Source organism: Manacus candei, unplaced genomic scaffold (assembly GCF_025592945.1).
Source record: "Manacus candei isolate 608988 ecotype Guabito, Panama unplaced genomic scaffold, ASM2559294v1 h1tg000016l, whole genome shotgun sequence".
Lineage (NCBI taxonomy): Eukaryota > Metazoa > Chordata > Aves > Passeriformes > Pipridae > Manacus > Manacus candei.
In genome coordinates, this window is record NW_026138064.1 from 2,205,256 (window position 1) to 2,221,966 (window position 16,711).

General features: G+C 41.1%; 1 protein-coding gene across 1 annotated transcript in view; it reads left to right on the top strand.

Moving 5' to 3' along the window:
- Positions 1–5,043, top strand: part of LOC127468954 (uncharacterized) — a 97,073-nt gene extending 92,030 nt beyond the window's left edge. Inside the window, exon 2 of the mRNA XM_051782690.1 lies at positions 4,950–5,043. The gene's annotated coding sequence lies outside the window, so the exon portion shown is untranslated. The remainder of the gene's footprint in view (positions 1–4,949) is intronic.
- Positions 5,044–16,711: the final 11,668 nt, after the last annotated feature.

The window sequence follows — 16,711 nt, forward strand, 5'->3', positions numbered from 1 at the left end:
TCTTGTGTAGTCTGTACACTCCCCCTTGACTATGCATCTGAGAAACCCTACGTGTGTTGTTTATTTCAGCAAATACATAGAAACATACACACTCCCAACAGCCTCAGACAATGGTATGCAAATAACTGGCATGAGGGGCTAAAATCTCAGATGACCTACCCTTTTCAGGATGTGTCAGCATGAACACATTCAACATGTCAACATGTCAATGCATACTAAAGTATGTTTTGGAGGAGAACAGGATCCCAGCACAGCTAGGGTTTTACAGCATTTGTTCTACTTTTTGGGGCTGACTATGTAGGAGTTTCACAGAGACCAGCTTTAGGTAACTGCAGTGTTAGATGAGAAAAACCCTTTCACCAGCAGTCTCCAGAGATTTGTAGGCATAGCTCATAGTTTGCTGAAAATATTCAATGGATTTGACTCAAGGGCACAGTCAAATATTCTTGGTCCTTGCAGAAGTCTAGTTCTGAATCTCAGACTTGTATACCCAGTGAATATTACACTCTGTTTTCTCCTACACTGTGAACTTCTAAGCCACAGCCTTCAGCTCTCTTCCCTCACTTCGAAAAATGTTCGTTCCCCTTCCACCAACAATTCTGAGATATTTTCACATGCACCAAATCCTTCCATGGTTTCCCCAGCACAGTCCTATTCATACTCAAACAACACATACCTGAACCAGTAGAGCAGTTGCAGGTTTGCAGGATAAATCTTGTAAAATACTGAAGTGTGTATACTTGCATTTAGTGGGACAAAAAAGGTCTAATTTTGCCGTCTTCACTCACATTGCATGGTAACTTTAGACTTAAATGGAAAATCTGCTGTAAGTAAGCAACCAGCAGGAATAGGAGTCAGAATCTACTTCTTCGTGATTTTTGAGAGGCGAAAAAGAAACGATTTTATGGTTTTTTTGTTTTTTTTTTTTTACTCTCATTTACACTAAGTTAATTTCTTCTCCCTTTCTACCTTCAGCTATGGCTTATTAATATAATAAATAAATAAACCCACACGGACCCAGCTGGCTGGGGGTTCAGCAACCAAATCCCTTTATTCAAATGAGACAACACCTTTTAAATGCACCTCAGAGCAACACCTGACTCCCTTGACCAATCACCAAGAGATACTCCAGAGCCCAAGTCTGCTGGATTAGGTTTGGACTTCACATCCCAGGATGCCCCTCTGACATCCTTCCTGAAACCCGATTCCTATGTCCAGCCTTATTCAATTTTTCTGCTTTGGCAAAATTTTAATACAGATACGTCATCTAGGTTGATCACAAGGCTGACAGCACACAGAGAAAGAAGCTGTGGGAGCTGTTCTCCCCAAGAACCTCTTCTCTCACATGATTCTTCTCTTTCTTCTATTTTTTTTTTCCTAAGATTCAGAAGAAACCCCCCCTCATTCTAGTTCCCTGGGCAGACACCTTGACTCTTTCATTGCCTTTTTTGACACTCTTGGAAACTCTCTTCTTCTGAGCTCAGGGACATCAGAGGTCCATATCTCAGTTCCTCTTTGGCTTTGGAGCAGAACTCCAGCTCATTGTCTCTTTTTGAGTTTGATGACAGCATATGCACTTGGCCAATTTCAGCAGCCTTTAGTCAACTTTCATAGGATCATAGTGTTATGTAGCAGTGTCATACTCTCTGTGCATTGAAGATCTCTGACCTGATGTGCCTACTAAAGTCGTGTAATTCTCCTTGTAAGGGCACACATTTATAAGAAAGAAGGAACTTTATATAGATCAGTTCTTTCTATCTTAAATTAAATTTTCTCATTCCAGGTCTATGCAATTACACATTTCCAACTTAGTCTGTTTTATTATCCAGTTCCAGATCACTACTTGTTTCCTCTGTGGGTTGTTAACCTTGTGGATTAAAATTTGGATTAAAATTTTGCCAAAACTGGTGAACAAATACATATAATTGTCTTGGGAAACAGCACTGTGAATGCATTTTCATTACATTTTTTGCTTAGTTTCAGCTGCAACAGCCTCTGTTGAACCAAGAAGCCCAAAAGCTGCAAAGAAAACCTATTTCAGTTCTGTCTAATCAGGTATCCAGGGTACAGCTTTTTTACTTCTAAATCTCAGCTCTGAAAATCATGAAAGATAAAAAAGTCTTGCCAAGGATTACCCTAGGATAAGCCCTCGTCTTCCATTTTTCCAATTTTTATTTTTGCCCTGGTTTCTGCATATTCTTTAGGTTATCAAGAAGACCAGTAAATCATAGGTATCATTAAGATCATAGACACTGATATCCTGTGACATCATGTTTCTTGAATTATTCTTTTGGTCCCTGAAAATTGCTGACAATTTCTCTTTGTTGCTCTTAAGGGTGTGTAAGAAACTGAGATTATATGACCCTGGGAGAAACCTAGAAGGGGAATTTGGCAAGATAAAATGCAGATATGGTGAGATGTATGCTTGTGTGTGAGAAACTAATTGGGAGTAATTTTCTCATGGACAGTGAATGCTTAGCTAAAAAATAGATATAGAGAAAAGTTACTAACAAGGATTTACTGTTGATATAACAGGGTATACAAACCATGAAAAAACTGTAATAAATGATTCCATGATCCTGTTATACCACACTCCTTGGGGTCTGTGCCCGAGTATGCCACAAGGGTGCTTTATGCCTAGAATTCTGCTATTCCTATTTTCCTTCACTTTCACCTCTAACCTTTTATTTTCTGACTCTTATGGGTCACCAGCCTTTGTATGCTTACCCAATAAAGGACCTTCTCAGAAAGGAAACTGCTCTCAAGTGTAATACATTGTATTTCTCCAAACTCCTAAAGCAAACAGTCTTCTTCAAAAAAAGAAGTGCTTTGTACCCTTTAGGAAATAGGAAAGCCAACATGTTGCCCATTAGACTCAGCATGTTGCCTCTTGCCTTAACATCATACAAAATAAAGCTCAGTAAAGAACGGGGTAGGATGATGTAAGTAAACACTGAGGGGACCTACTATGTCAGGAAACCTCTGTGTATTGTGCTGGTGGAAGAGAAAAGACTCAGAAAGGACATGGAGAAGTTATGGATATTCACAGTTGATGGTAAAAAGGAAGATAAAGCAGATGGCTACTGGATATATCAAAAAGAATTAGTAGGATTAGGATGCAAAGGCATCCTTCCTTCATCAACTCTCAGTAGATTTTCACATTCAAAATAATTTTAAAAAGATTTTAGAGGCACTGGAAAATTGGAGCAGGTCCAATTTGGGAGCCACAAATTGATCACAGTGCTGGGGAACTTGACATGTGGAGAAAGGTTGGAGGAACTGGGTTTGTTCTGCTCAGAGAAACAAAGGATCTTGTATCTAAAAAGTTTTTATAGAAGCTGTTCTTGCTTCATAGTGATTCCAGGTGACAGATAAGAGGCAAAGGGGACAAGGTGCTTCAAGGGAAATGCTGATAGAAGAAAAACTTCACTAACAGTACTTTTAAATATTGGAACAGTGTGCCCAGGGAAGTGATAGAATCTACTTTGCTGGAAATATTCATGTCTTGACTTAACAAGGCCCTGGATAACCCAGTAGAAAGCCTAGGAGGTTGGACCAGATGACTAGAGGTCTCTTCCAACTTAGACTTCTCTATTATTCTGCGTCTCATACTAGACCCTAGTGTAGCATAGGGTTAAAATCTTAGAATTAGGCTAATTTTGAAGGCTATGTTAAAAATTAACATATATTTAAAATTTCAAAACAAACCCATATATTTTTAAATTATCTTCATTTAACAAGGGTAACCTGTTTGGCATTTTTTAAAAAAATTGAGGGTTCCAGGACAGTGTGCTTGGCTCTGCAGCCAGCCATTCTCCACTCTCGCCCCAAGATCTCTCTGCCTTCTAAGTAGCTCTGACAATGTGGTTGTCTCAACTGTCTATCTGTCAATCAAGAACAAGATACTGTGAACTTCAGTCAAAATAAATAAGTGACTTTGATTAAAATGTTTATTGCAGAAGCAATCAGACAATAGAATTTTGTAAAAACTGAATTTTAATTGTTCTGATTGTATTCCGCTGTGACTGGTGTCACTACATGTCTTTTACTGTACCTTGACTTTGATTCTAATTCACCCCTTCTCTCACCTTTTAATTGTAATCTCTCTTTCATTAGTTTTAACAGTCAAATCATATAGCATTTCCATTTTGCTGCCTCTTATTTCCTACTCCTTATGTTATCATTTGTCCTAAAATAGCGCATCAGTTCTCACATATTACTGCAGTGATGTGCTTTCAACCTTGCCTCTACTTGGAACTAATCTTTCTCTAAGATCTTGCACATCAAATCCCTTTTCTCTGTTGACCTCCACCCCTAGCTTGTGCCCTTTCCAAGACTTACAATTTGACAGTGTCTCTCAGTTCTGCAGTGCATCTGCTTTTTAATTCTGACAGTGTTACTTCTGTTGGGATTCTCATCTACAGTTATAGGTTTTTTATGTAATGTAGACTCTTGATCTTTCTTTTCCTTAGTATTTTCCTCCTGTAAGACCACAAACACTATCCTTCATCCCTGAAGTCTCATATTCTTCTGTTCTTTTTGCCATGGACTTAAGAAGGCCAAATACCAAGTGGTTTCCCTCTTCTGCATATCTTCAAATGTTGTGTTTCTTGTATTAGTTGAATAACTGTGTTTCTGTTCCCTGTTCAAGTGCTGATTTTACAGTCTTTCCTGATTTTTCTGCAGCTTTATTTCTTTCTGTTGTTTGACTTCACTAGAGGACTCAACACTATTAGAATCATAAAATCACAGAATCATAGAATGGTTTGGATATGAAGGGAACTTAAAGATCACCTAGTTCCAACTCCTCTGCCGTGGAGGTTCTCCCTTCTTTTTCCATCATGCCCAGTCATGTTCTTCCCTGTTTCTATGCTCTTGTCTCCTTTAGTAAACTCTTTGCTATATTAAAACCTCATGGTTTTGTGCCCTTATCCTTCTCTCATCTCCAGCCACATGATGTACTCTCAGTGGAGAAGATGCTGGGCAGCAGTCGTTGGAGAAGATGCGTGGAGCTTCTGGAGGACTGTCTGAGCTGTTGGTGACAACTTCTCACACTCCTTTCCTGGACCAGACTCTTTGGTACAGAGCACTTCAACATCTAATCCCCTTGACTCTCACTGGGATGAACATCTCCTGCAAGCTGACTGTTAGCTCAAGATAAAATGAAGAAGAAAAGAAGGAAGACTTGAAAGACATCCAAATGCTAATGGTCTGTCTATCCCTGCCCTGGAGTAGGCTTTATACCTCCAACCCCTTTTCCTAATTCATTGAGTAGTGCTGGTTTACCACCAGCACTGTGGTTCTTTCAAAGCCATCCTTTTGAATGGCACTTCCTATTTCAGCTTTTCTTCAAACAAAACAATTGTGTCTGATCTCCACAACTAGAGCAAGTGCAAATTTAGAATGAAAGATGAGGCAACCTGGCACACCCTCAGTTACAAACTGTCCATGGGTTCAAATAGCTTTTGAAATAACTTAGATCAACCTGAAGATGATCTCAATGACCTCTATCTGTCCCATAGGAACCAGTGCACTGGGTTAAGATGCGGGCAATAATTACATATTTTGCCCTGCCTTTCCTGTCTGGTCATGATCCCTCCCTAGCCAATCACTCCTACGAACAAGAAATGGCAAATGGTGGTGTAGCACACAAAAGCACTGCAGCGAGATTTGTGGACGTGACTCGTTGGGTAATATTGTTGCTCAGTTATGACCACATTGCCATAAATGCAATTAACAAGAACATGACCTCACACTTTCAGTATCCCACCAGAACAAAGATGCGTGTATAACTTGGGTTTTCTGGAGGAGTCTCAGCTTTTTCACATCAGTGAACTCTGGCAGGTACTGAGGACAGAAAGTACGTCTGTCAAAAAAATCATAGATCCAGTTCAGGAATCACCTGGGAATTAAGGCTTTTTCACACAAGGAAGAGGAGAAAGAACAGAAGATGCTGGTCTATCAGACATCTTTCTCTTTGAGAAAGGAAAAGGAAATTTTGAAATGTAAGAAAAAAAAAAAGGTAAAAAAATGGTTGTATTTATCCAGCCTGATGAGGATAAAAACACTCCTTCAGAGTCCAGATTGGACTGGAGCAGTCCTTGACTCAAAAGTTTTCAGTGATCCAGCCATGGAATACCACAAAGAATCTCACCTGGAAAAACGATTAAAGAAACTTAGGTCATGACAAATATAAAACATAAATAAATGTATCACTGAAGAAAATAAGGAAGATGTAAGTGCTCCTTATTTGTACAGGATGTTTTACAGGATCTCGTTCAATAAAAAACTACCAGTCACTTGGATGAGGAGTGCTTTGCCTCAAGGGGAATTTAGTTTAGGGAACAGAGGTCCATGAAGACTTATTTTCCCACATTCATGTAATTTCTTTTTGCTTACTTAGAACTGACAGCATGCTTATTGATCTACAATGCACAAAAAGAAATCCTTTCTATTAACTGGTACCAATAACAATAAAATCATAGCATACTGTCATGGAAAATAACACAAAAATAAGAATAAATTTGGCATGAGGGAAGATGATTATTTTCTTGTGGAAATTGCACAGTAAGTGCCTTTTTAAGATGGACTAAAATGAAAAGCAAGGAGGGGGTCTAGTTATATTAAAAAATTCAGATGAACTGCAATTTCCCTTTTTCTGAAAAGCTGAGGTGAGCTTCTCTTTGAGTCACCCTAGATTGAACAGTGAGAGAAATAAGGGAACTACTGTGCGACAGCCACTGTGCCACTGACCTCTACCATTTGTCTCAGTGAGCCAGGTATGAACTTGAAATACACAGAATAGTGTGATAGGGAGATAAAACAAACCTGTAGAAAGCAGAGCAAAAACTTTTTAAGGATGACAAAACAAAACTTGTGCAAATCTGTTAAGTGTGAGTTTGTGGATGAGATTCAAGACATGAACCAACACAGCAATCTAAATTGGGATGGGATTGGACAAAGGGTTATGAAAGTGAAACATTTCCTGCAGAGTTTCTGTGCTTATTTCGTGTGCATTTTTAATTGGAAAATAAGTCTTGAAGACATGCCTGAGCCATCTTAGCTGTTTGGTGTGAAAAGCTTGTGCTCTGATGCAGTGATTCTAATCTCTTATCGTTTGGCGGCTCCAGGAAACAAATTCTGTGAAACACTGAGAATAATATAAAAATGGAGTATCAGTGTCAAGCTATCAAAAAGAAATCAAACTTTCAATATGTAGGTAATATTACTACAAACTATGAAGGTGCTCTAATGCATCATGCCCAAGACAGTATGTTATAAACCCACTAGTTTTTTCTGAACCAAGAATCTTTGAAAAGAAAAACTTTCATCAGAAGTCCTGGTAAACTTACACCAATGAATGCAATAAAACTGTACCTGATGCTATTCTTAAATCTCATAAAATTGCCTACATTTTGACATTTCCTCTATCGGTTTGTGTTGCCCCATGGAAGTATAGCAAAGTGAAAACCAGAAAAATCTTGAAATCTTTTTCATGCTTTTGGTAAGATGCCTTCTTCAAATAATATTTAACTTCCAATAATCTTTGAGCCATGTAGAACAGAATATTTTTAACTTTTTCTTCTCCATCATCCAAGTAGTTGTTAAAATAAAGAGAAAGCAGTTGAAGTATCACCTAAATGGTAGACAACACATTTTGTTGTTTCGCTGCAAGGTGATCTATACATGCCAGGGCATACAAGTAAGAGGTCTGTAGCTTGTATAACAGAATTGCTTCAGTGTGAAGTTTTTAGTTTCAAAATTGAAAGATTTGTTTCTCTTTTGCTGGAATATTAAACTTTTAAAAATAAAGTTAACTGTTTATTTGATATGAACTGCAACTTTTGTTTCTTGATATAATAGCATTTCTACATGATGTAAATACACTGAAACTACAGTTTTCCTTTCTATTCAAATCAGCTTTAAATTGAAGTTCATGTGAATGGGCTAGTCTTTGTGATTCTTATAACCTTATAAGTAGTTTATGGTTTTTTTCCGCTTGTCACAGTTCATATTAATTGAAAAAGTATTTCGCTTAGAGGTGTTATGAGTGATCATGCACATGAAAAAGCAACTTATTTTCTAAACTTTCTGGTCAGATAACATTTTCAGGTGACTGAGATTCAGTACAATTTTCTTTTGAACTGAAAAAGAATTACTGTTCTGTCAAAAATAAAAGTGATATTCAACAGAGGAAAAATTTAGCTAGTTAAAAGCCTCTCAGGAGGGTAACTTTGTTAATTGCATGAAATATGTTTCTTTTGTCACTTCCTCTCCTTCTCCTCATTTTGTTCTTCATTTTTCCAAATGTTTACTGTTCTTTAGATTTTTATAAAGGGAAGGAGGGGAAGGTGATTAGCCCATGTCTGTGTTGAGAACTAGCTTCAATACTCTTTATTGTTAAGAATGTAACCAGATGCTTAACTAAAATATTTGATACTCGGTGTTTCAGTGAAAAGCTCCTTTTTAAATCACAGATAAAGCAAGGTCAAAAGAAAGGCATCACCTTGAATTATGAACGGAGGAAGTAATCTGGGTGCATGTTTTCGAGATATCTAACTCCCCACAAAGGACTTAAGCTAAATCTGGAGCTAGTTTCAGGTTTAATATCTTTCACTGAAAGTTGGACCTTCTGAAATCCAATGCAAGGTAGAAGTCACAAGTGGGGATTTTGTTTTGTGAGGGTGTAATTGCCTTGGTGTAGTGAATGTTCCCTGGCTGGATGCCAGTTACTTGCAAAAGCCATTCTATCGCTCCTCTCCGCAAGAGAGGAGGACAGAGGAGAGAAAACATAATGAAGGGTTCATGGGTTGAGATAAGGACAGGGAGAGATCACAGATTACTATCATGAGTAAAACAAACTTGACTTGGTGATATTAATTAAATTTATTACTAATAAAAATCAGAACAGGACAATGAGAAGTAAAACAAATCTTAAAAACAGCTTCACCCCACCCTTCCTTCCTTTCCAGGCTCTACCTCTTCCCGCTCAGCAGCATAAGGAGATGGGAATGGGGGTTACAGTCAGTTCATCACAGCTTGTTTCTGCTGCTGCTCACAGAGAGGAGTCCTTCTTCTGCTCCAGTGTGGGGTACCTTCTGTGGGAGACAGTGCTCCACAAATTTCTCCACTGTGAGTCCTTCCCACAGGGTACAGTTCACGAACTGCTCCAGGGTGGGTGCCTTTCCATGGCATGCAGTTCTTAAAGAACAGGCTGTTCCAATGTGGGTCCACCCTAGGTCACAAGTCCTGCCAGCAAACCTGCTCCAGTGTGAGCTCCTCTCTCCACAGGTCTGCAAGTCCCTGCCAGGACCCTGTTCCAGCCCACCTTCCCGGGCTTTCACAGACTTCTTTCAGGCATCCACCTGCTCCAGTGATGATCTTCCCATGAGGATGCAAGCAGATCTCTGTGTCTCTGTTGACCTCAATGCGCTGCAGGGGCAAAGTTCCCTCACCATGGGCTGCAAGAGAACTTCACCTCTGGTACCTAGAGCACCTTCTTCCCCTCCTCCTTCACTGATCTTGGTGTCTGCAGCATTGTTCCTCTCAGATATTTTCACTCTGCTGTTCTCTGAGCACAATTATACCTGCACAATATTTTTTTTCTTTTTTGTTTTTCCTTCTTAAATATGTTATTGAAGTTTATTACACCATACTCTTTTATAGAGTTTTCCAAAAGCACTATGTGCCTTTGCTAACCTGTTGTCTATCTTCTCATCAATCTTACCATCTGAGGAGATGAGGCTACCTAGGTAAGTAAACTGCTGGATTTAAGCTCTGACTGGCCAGTGGTGATGTGGGGATGATGGAAGGCTTCCTGAGGAGCAGGTTGGTGGAGAACTTCCGTCTTCTTTAAGCTGACTTCCAGCCCAAAGAGCTCAGCAGTGTGTGCAAAGCAGGATGTTAAACGCTGCAGGGCTGCTTCTGTGTGTGCAACAAGGGCAGCGTCATCAGCATAAAGCAGCTCCCAGACAAGATGGTTTAAGGTCTTGGTGTGGGCCTTCAGTTGCCTTAGGTTGAAAAGGCTTCCATCAGTACGGTATCGAATGTAGACACCTGATCATTGAGGTCTGCCATGGCCCTTTGGAGCATCATGCTGAAAAAGATTGTGAAGAGGGTTGGAGCAAGAACACAGCCTTGTTTCACACCATTCTTTATTAGAAAGGGCTCAGAGAGTGCATTGCCAAATCTGACTTGGCCGTGCTGATCCTCATGGAGTGAGATGATCATTTTAAGGAATTTAGGGGGACAAGCTAAACGTTCCAAAATGTGTTTACAAAGCCATAGTGTTGTCTACTCTCTTATACGGTTCTGAATCATGGGTCATCTACCGCCACCACCTGCATCTCCTAGAACGCTTCCATCAACGCTGCCTCCGTACAGTCCTAAACATCCACTGGTCAGATTATGTGACCAATACATCTGTTCTAGAACAAGCAACAGTCACTAGCATTGAGGCCACGTTGCTGAGAACTCAGCTGCGCTGGGCAGGGCACGTCTCCAGGATGAAGGACCACCACCTCCCTAAGATCCTGCTTTATGGTGAACTTGCCTCCGGCTGCCGCAAGACAGGAGCCCTGAAGAAAAGATACAAGGACTCCCTGAAACAACACCTCAACCTCAGCCACATTGATCATCTTAACTGGTCTACTCTGGCCTCAAATCGAGAGGTCTGGAGACACATCATCTACAACGCTACCGTTTCCTTTGAAAACACACGCAGGATCACTCTCAAGGAGAAAAGACAACGCAGAAAGAATCGTATCCTGCTGAATACACCATCTAAGGAGTCTTTCTGCTGTGCCTTTTGTAATCGGACATGTCTATCTTGTATTGGCCTCATAAGCCACCAGCGTGCCTGTAACAAATGTGCATAGAGCCTTCCCAAATCTTCGTTCGTTGAAAGATAGTATTAGTGATGGTGAGCTGTTGCTCTGCACAGAATTCTAGCAGAAGTTGACCATTATCATTCCAGTTTCCAACACCATACTTGCCTAATACTCCTTTCTAGGCTTCAAAATTCTTACCTACTCTGGTATTGAAATCACCAAGGATAATGATCTTTACATCTGCAGACACCTTTTGGGTAAGGTGGTGCAGGTCAGTGTAAAATTTATCTTTTTCAGCAGGGTCAGCTTGGAGACTTGGGGCATATATACTAAAGAGGACAACATGTTGTTTGATGTGGAGTGGAAGGCATAGGGAGATAATGGGGTCAGAGTGATCTGTCGGCAGATTTTCGAGTTTTGGAACAATAGAGTTTTTGATCATGAAGCCAACTCCTGAGAGATGTTTTTCTGTTCTGGGTTTACCTGACCAAAAGAGTGTGTAACCGGCACCCTGTTCTCTGAGGCTGCCTTCTTCATGAAGGTGAACTTCGCTGAGAGTGGCAATGTCGATGTTAAGATGAGCCAGTTCATGGGCAATTAGGGCAGAATGACGCTCAGGACGTCCATGATCCGCAGAATCGAGCATGGTTCTGATGTTCCAACATGCTAGAGTTAATTTAGGTACACCTTTGGAGGCAGGTGCGTGCCTTTGTCTTTTATCTTTGTGTGACCGCATTGGAAGAAGACGCCCGTTGGCCTGCGGTTAACCAACTGGGTGAAGGTGGAGATGAGCTTTGTTTAGGCCACCTTTTCTAGGCCCCTCTCCGAGTGGAGCAAGCAGTGCTGCCCTTGAAAAAGGCTGCCTGGTCGTTCAGGGTGCTGCCCTAAGAGACTGTCATCTCCGGTCAGTCTCTAATGACCAATATCCTGAACCGCCTGCATGCAGGGTTGGGTCTGCAGCTCCCAGTGCACCTTTCACCTGCCGTTTCGACCCTCGCCCATCGTTACAGGACTTTTTGCATATGAGTAAAACCTTCAAGCCTGCGCAATGGGTTTTTTAGGTGAGATGCAGTATGTGCGGAACTGAACCCCCCCTTTAATCCTGAGGTTCATCTGCCAGGGCCGAGCGAGCTTGGACGGTGGCAGCGAGGTCCTCAGGATGTAGGTTTAATTTGAGTGACTTTCTCTTAGATGGATGGCCTTACAGGGCTAAGCGAGCTCCATCTGCCCTGGTTTGGGATTAGAGTTGTCCTTCTCCTAGGATGACTGTCAGAAGGCTAACGAGCTCATCCTGCCCATGGATGTATTGTATCTGGCCCTACGGTTTTGACCTGTCTGGCATGGGCAACCCTACCGAAGGCATGTACCATCGCCAGCATAGCTCGCAACCACACGGGGCACACAGGCTATGTTCCTGTTAGAACGGTTTGGGCAAGTTTGACATTTTCTACTTATTATTATCACCTAATTATATGCAATCATAAGGAGATACCCAAGAATAACCCTTTGTCCTGCCCACCCTTTCAGGATGTAACAGAGCAAAGCAAATATATCCAGAACATGCCGAACCTGGGCAGTAGCCACAGGTGAGCCAAAAACAAACACAAACAAAGTGACCAACCGTTCTGGCCTCCGTACCCATCCAAGGCTGGGATACCTTACAAGGCCCCAGCTTGGCTGGGACTCCCATGTCTCTAAAGGAACCCCACTATCCACCCTGACCATATCCTTCCTCCACTGTGTTAGCACGTATCTTCAGGGGCACTGCTCACCTGTGACACTTCATAGAGGAGTGCCCCGCTCTCCGTCCCGCCAATCACAGGCCCCCCATGGCCCACTCAATACCCGTCCCCTCTATTCCCCCACCCCCACTCCCCTGTACCCCCCTCCCATCCCCTGTACCCCCCTCCCCCTTCCCCCCCAAACCTGGAACGGCAAACCTCTGTGTGCTCCGAAGCTGCTCTCTCCTTCTCCATGGGTGTGCAGTGACTGCCAGTGAGGCTCCCCCACTCTCTCTCTCCCCTCTCCTGTTGCGGCTGTGCCTGGGGCCTGATCCACCGGGGGGGGGTGGGGGGGTGGGGGGGTGAGGAGGGAACTCCCGGGGGACTCCCAGCCAGCCCAGGACCCAACCACACACACACAGCCAGCCCGGAACTCCAACAAACGTGGATAGAGCCTTCCTAAATTTTCATTTGCGAAGCCTAGCCATGTTGTTGTATGTTATCAAAGAGGCACTACTACCATCTCTGATTGGCTTGGCCTTGGCCAGCAGTGGGTCCATCCTGGAGCTGGCTGGCATTGACTCCATCAGATAAGGGGAAAGTTTCTGGCAGCTTCTCACAGAAACCACCGCTGTAGTCTCCTCTGCTACCAAAACCCAGCCACGCAAACCCAATACAATCAGTTAGTTCAGTCCTAAGCCCTTACATATCGCTTTACCCTCCATTACTTTGTACAGTAATGCTGTACTCAATAAGCAGAATTTTATGAAAACCTGAACATGGTTTTACATAGGCTTATGTATGTACAAATTGGCTTTATGGCACTCAGTCTGAATTATATTAGTTGAGAAGGAATTAGAGTGTCTTTTTTTGTTGTATTATAGCAAGAAATTTGTTGTATGTTTTCTTTTATTCCTTTCTGTTACAGAGTGTCATAAGCATTGTTAAATCAAGATGTTTTTCTTCAATATTTTTTCAAGCAAGATAAGGTCACTTGTTATTATAATTGTGCTCCCTGATAGTGATAAAATTCCAGTGTATGTATACATTCTATATTGTATGTATCTTATGTGCTGCAACTATGTTAGCCAGTTATATCTGTTACATACATATATTATTCCATCTCCTCTTCCAGCTGCCTTAAACCATTTCACAATGATCCCAATCCCACCAGAATCAATGAAAATATTTTCACTTGATTTCATTAAGTTTCAAACCTGATCAGTAGAGAACCTGTCTAGGGCACCATAAGGACCATGTTTTCCTTCACAACCAGTACATTTAATTTTTTAGTTTCTTTTTCATTGTCCCTTCTTGTTAGCTTTAAGTCTTTGTAGCTCTGCTTTCATAAGCTTCACAGATTGTACAGCAGAATGAATAGTCCTTTGATCTACACACTCCTTTGATGTCAGTCTCAGCCTTCAGATCAGATCTACCATCAGCAGAGGAAAGGAAAATATTCATAAAAGCATTTATACTTATGCAATATCCAGGCAGAATGCTGTCTGGAGACAGGAGATACTAATTTCCTAGAGGGATGAGTTGTTTCTGGACATGAAAATCTGAGAAGTTTCTGGTTGCCTACCCAAGCTTGCCTGCTGGTCTGAAGTGTCTGAAAATATCCAGAAGATCTCTGAGAACAGCACCTATGTGATCAGCCAGCACTAACTACAGGGGAAATGGGGCAGGAGGCTGATGGAGCAGCAAATAGCAGTTGGCCTCTACTTGCTTTGCTTTAGCCAGGATGTTCGCTACTCTGATCTGGTCTTTGAGGACCATCAATATTGAGACCAAGGAGAGAAAAATCATGGTCCCTCTTACCTTCTGTGAAGTGCCATCTCAGCTCTCTGATGAGCTAAGCCATGACTTTCCTTTGATCTGGGATTGTCACTGGGTGATGAAGTTCAGTTTTGCCTTAAAGACTGAGAAACCTAGACCTAATTTTGTGTCATGGAGTCTGCTCATGGTCAGTCCTGGCTAGCTCTCTTCACCAACAACATGACCATGGCAAGTCTGTTGCAAATCTGTGGGCCAGGCCAGGTCATGAGGCAGAGGGGGTCCCGTCCTATGGGACTTCATGCTGAATTCTTAACACCCATGCTGTCCCTGGAGGCCATAAAGATATTTTTGTCTTCTGCTGCTTTATCCATGGTTGTGTGTGCATAAAGCTGCTTTAAAACAAGTAAATCCAGTTTGAAGTGTTGGGATTTCTCCCTCCTTTGTCTCTAAACTTAATTTTGAAGGGTTCCTGAAGGAATTAGAATGAAGGTTTCAGACTGACAACTTCGGGGGTGGGGGACTTGTGTGTTTTAATTTTTTGTTTGCTGAGGGCGTTTTTTGTTCTGGTTTGGTGAGTTTTTGTGATGTCTGTTGTCCCCTAGAGGTGGAAGGTTCCTCAAACCCAGAACACACTTTTAAAACTATGTCATCTTTCCCCACTGACTGGAGAAGTTTCTCTTGAAAGTCTACAGCAGATTCTGAAAATCCTCCTGTAGTTTCTGAGAAAGTGGGAAGTGCAGAAAACATAATGCTAGTGGATACCTTGAAATTCAGAAATTATCTCTCTCTTAAATTCTTGATATCAGATCTTATTTTAAAGATTACTTTACAACTAAAAAAGTAATTTGATTTATTTTCTGTCCAAAGTTCAGTCATTAGACTGTATCCAGATCACACTATCTACCTTTTCCTTGCAGCCATAAAGACTAGAAGCTCTCAATATTTTTTTTTTAATGAAAACAGAAATGTCTTTTCTGGTCTTTTCCAAATTTCTTCTTTTCACATAATCAATTGGTTTCCATAATTGAGCTTTTCTTAATAGTCCCTAAAATATTGTCCAACACCAGCCAAATCATGGAGTCACACAAAACACAAATTAGGCTCTTAGTTAAAATCTGTATGGATATGATCAATATGGACAGATTACACATTCTAATCTCTGGCTAAACCACAGATGAAGTGCTGCACAGAGATCAACTTGCATTCCCTGGCCACACATAGACCAGGGGATAAATCCTACTCCCATGGGATAATTGCTCTTAACAGTAGTGTCAGGTTGCTGGAGACGGTTAATAACAGTTGGCCATGATGAAGAAAACAATAAGGTCCATTTAGCTCCATATGCAGTCCAGAAGTTCTGGGGAATGTGTGTCATCCCCGTCCCCAGCACACCTGCACCTCTTCTCTCACTTCAGGAAGCAGCTTTTCCATTACCATTGAACTCACAGAGCATAGTGATATTGCTACACAGGGAAGGAAAGAAATTTCTAAAATTTCTACAATCCAGCAAGATGAGGGGTATATTGGCCAGAGAATAAAGTGAAGTATGAAACAGAGGAAATCTGCAGTAATTATGAATTTTCTTGGAAGGAAATAATTATCTCTTTTGCCCCACAAAAGTATAAAATATACTTTTAATACCTTTGTCCAATACCAACTGAAAGGAGTAGTGCATTCTCACAAAATGCCAGGGATCAGCAGAGCTTTACTGGAGAAACAGCTTTTTCAGGGACAGGTCTCTCATTAGACTTGTGATGAATTACCTTTTTTTTTGGGGGGGGGAGGGCATAGATATACTAAATAGCAGAGATTGCAACATAAGTTTCTATATTAACTTAATATCATACATATACCAGGTGGATAAGGAAGGGATTTAAAGGCAAATAAAATGTAACTGCAGAAAAGTTTAGCACATCAAATCTGACCTGTGTCTGTATGATACAGGCATATGGCCAGGGTAGACACAGCAGCTTAATTTCTAGATTGTCTGTAGTGGGAAAATGTGATTTTTTTTCAGAAAGATAAAATCTAGATTGACTATAGCACAGGCGTGCTGCCAGCAGAGGGAAAGAATCATTCAGTTTTTCCAGATAATTCCTTCTGTCAGTTAATCATGACAATTGCATAGTGAGCAGCAGAACTGAGATTTCCAGTGAAAAGTAAGATTCAACTTCACCAGGATTTTTTTTAAAGAAAAACATGTAATTTTACAGATACATGAAGAACTGAAATTATATGGTTTTCCAAAAACACTTTAAATGTTGAAGAAATAAGACTGAAAAGATACACACACCCTCTGTGAAACTTCTTAATTTCCTTTTTTGCTTGTTGTCCTGATTCCTTTATTATGGGGGTGGGTCTTAATAAGGATGAAAGTGCTTG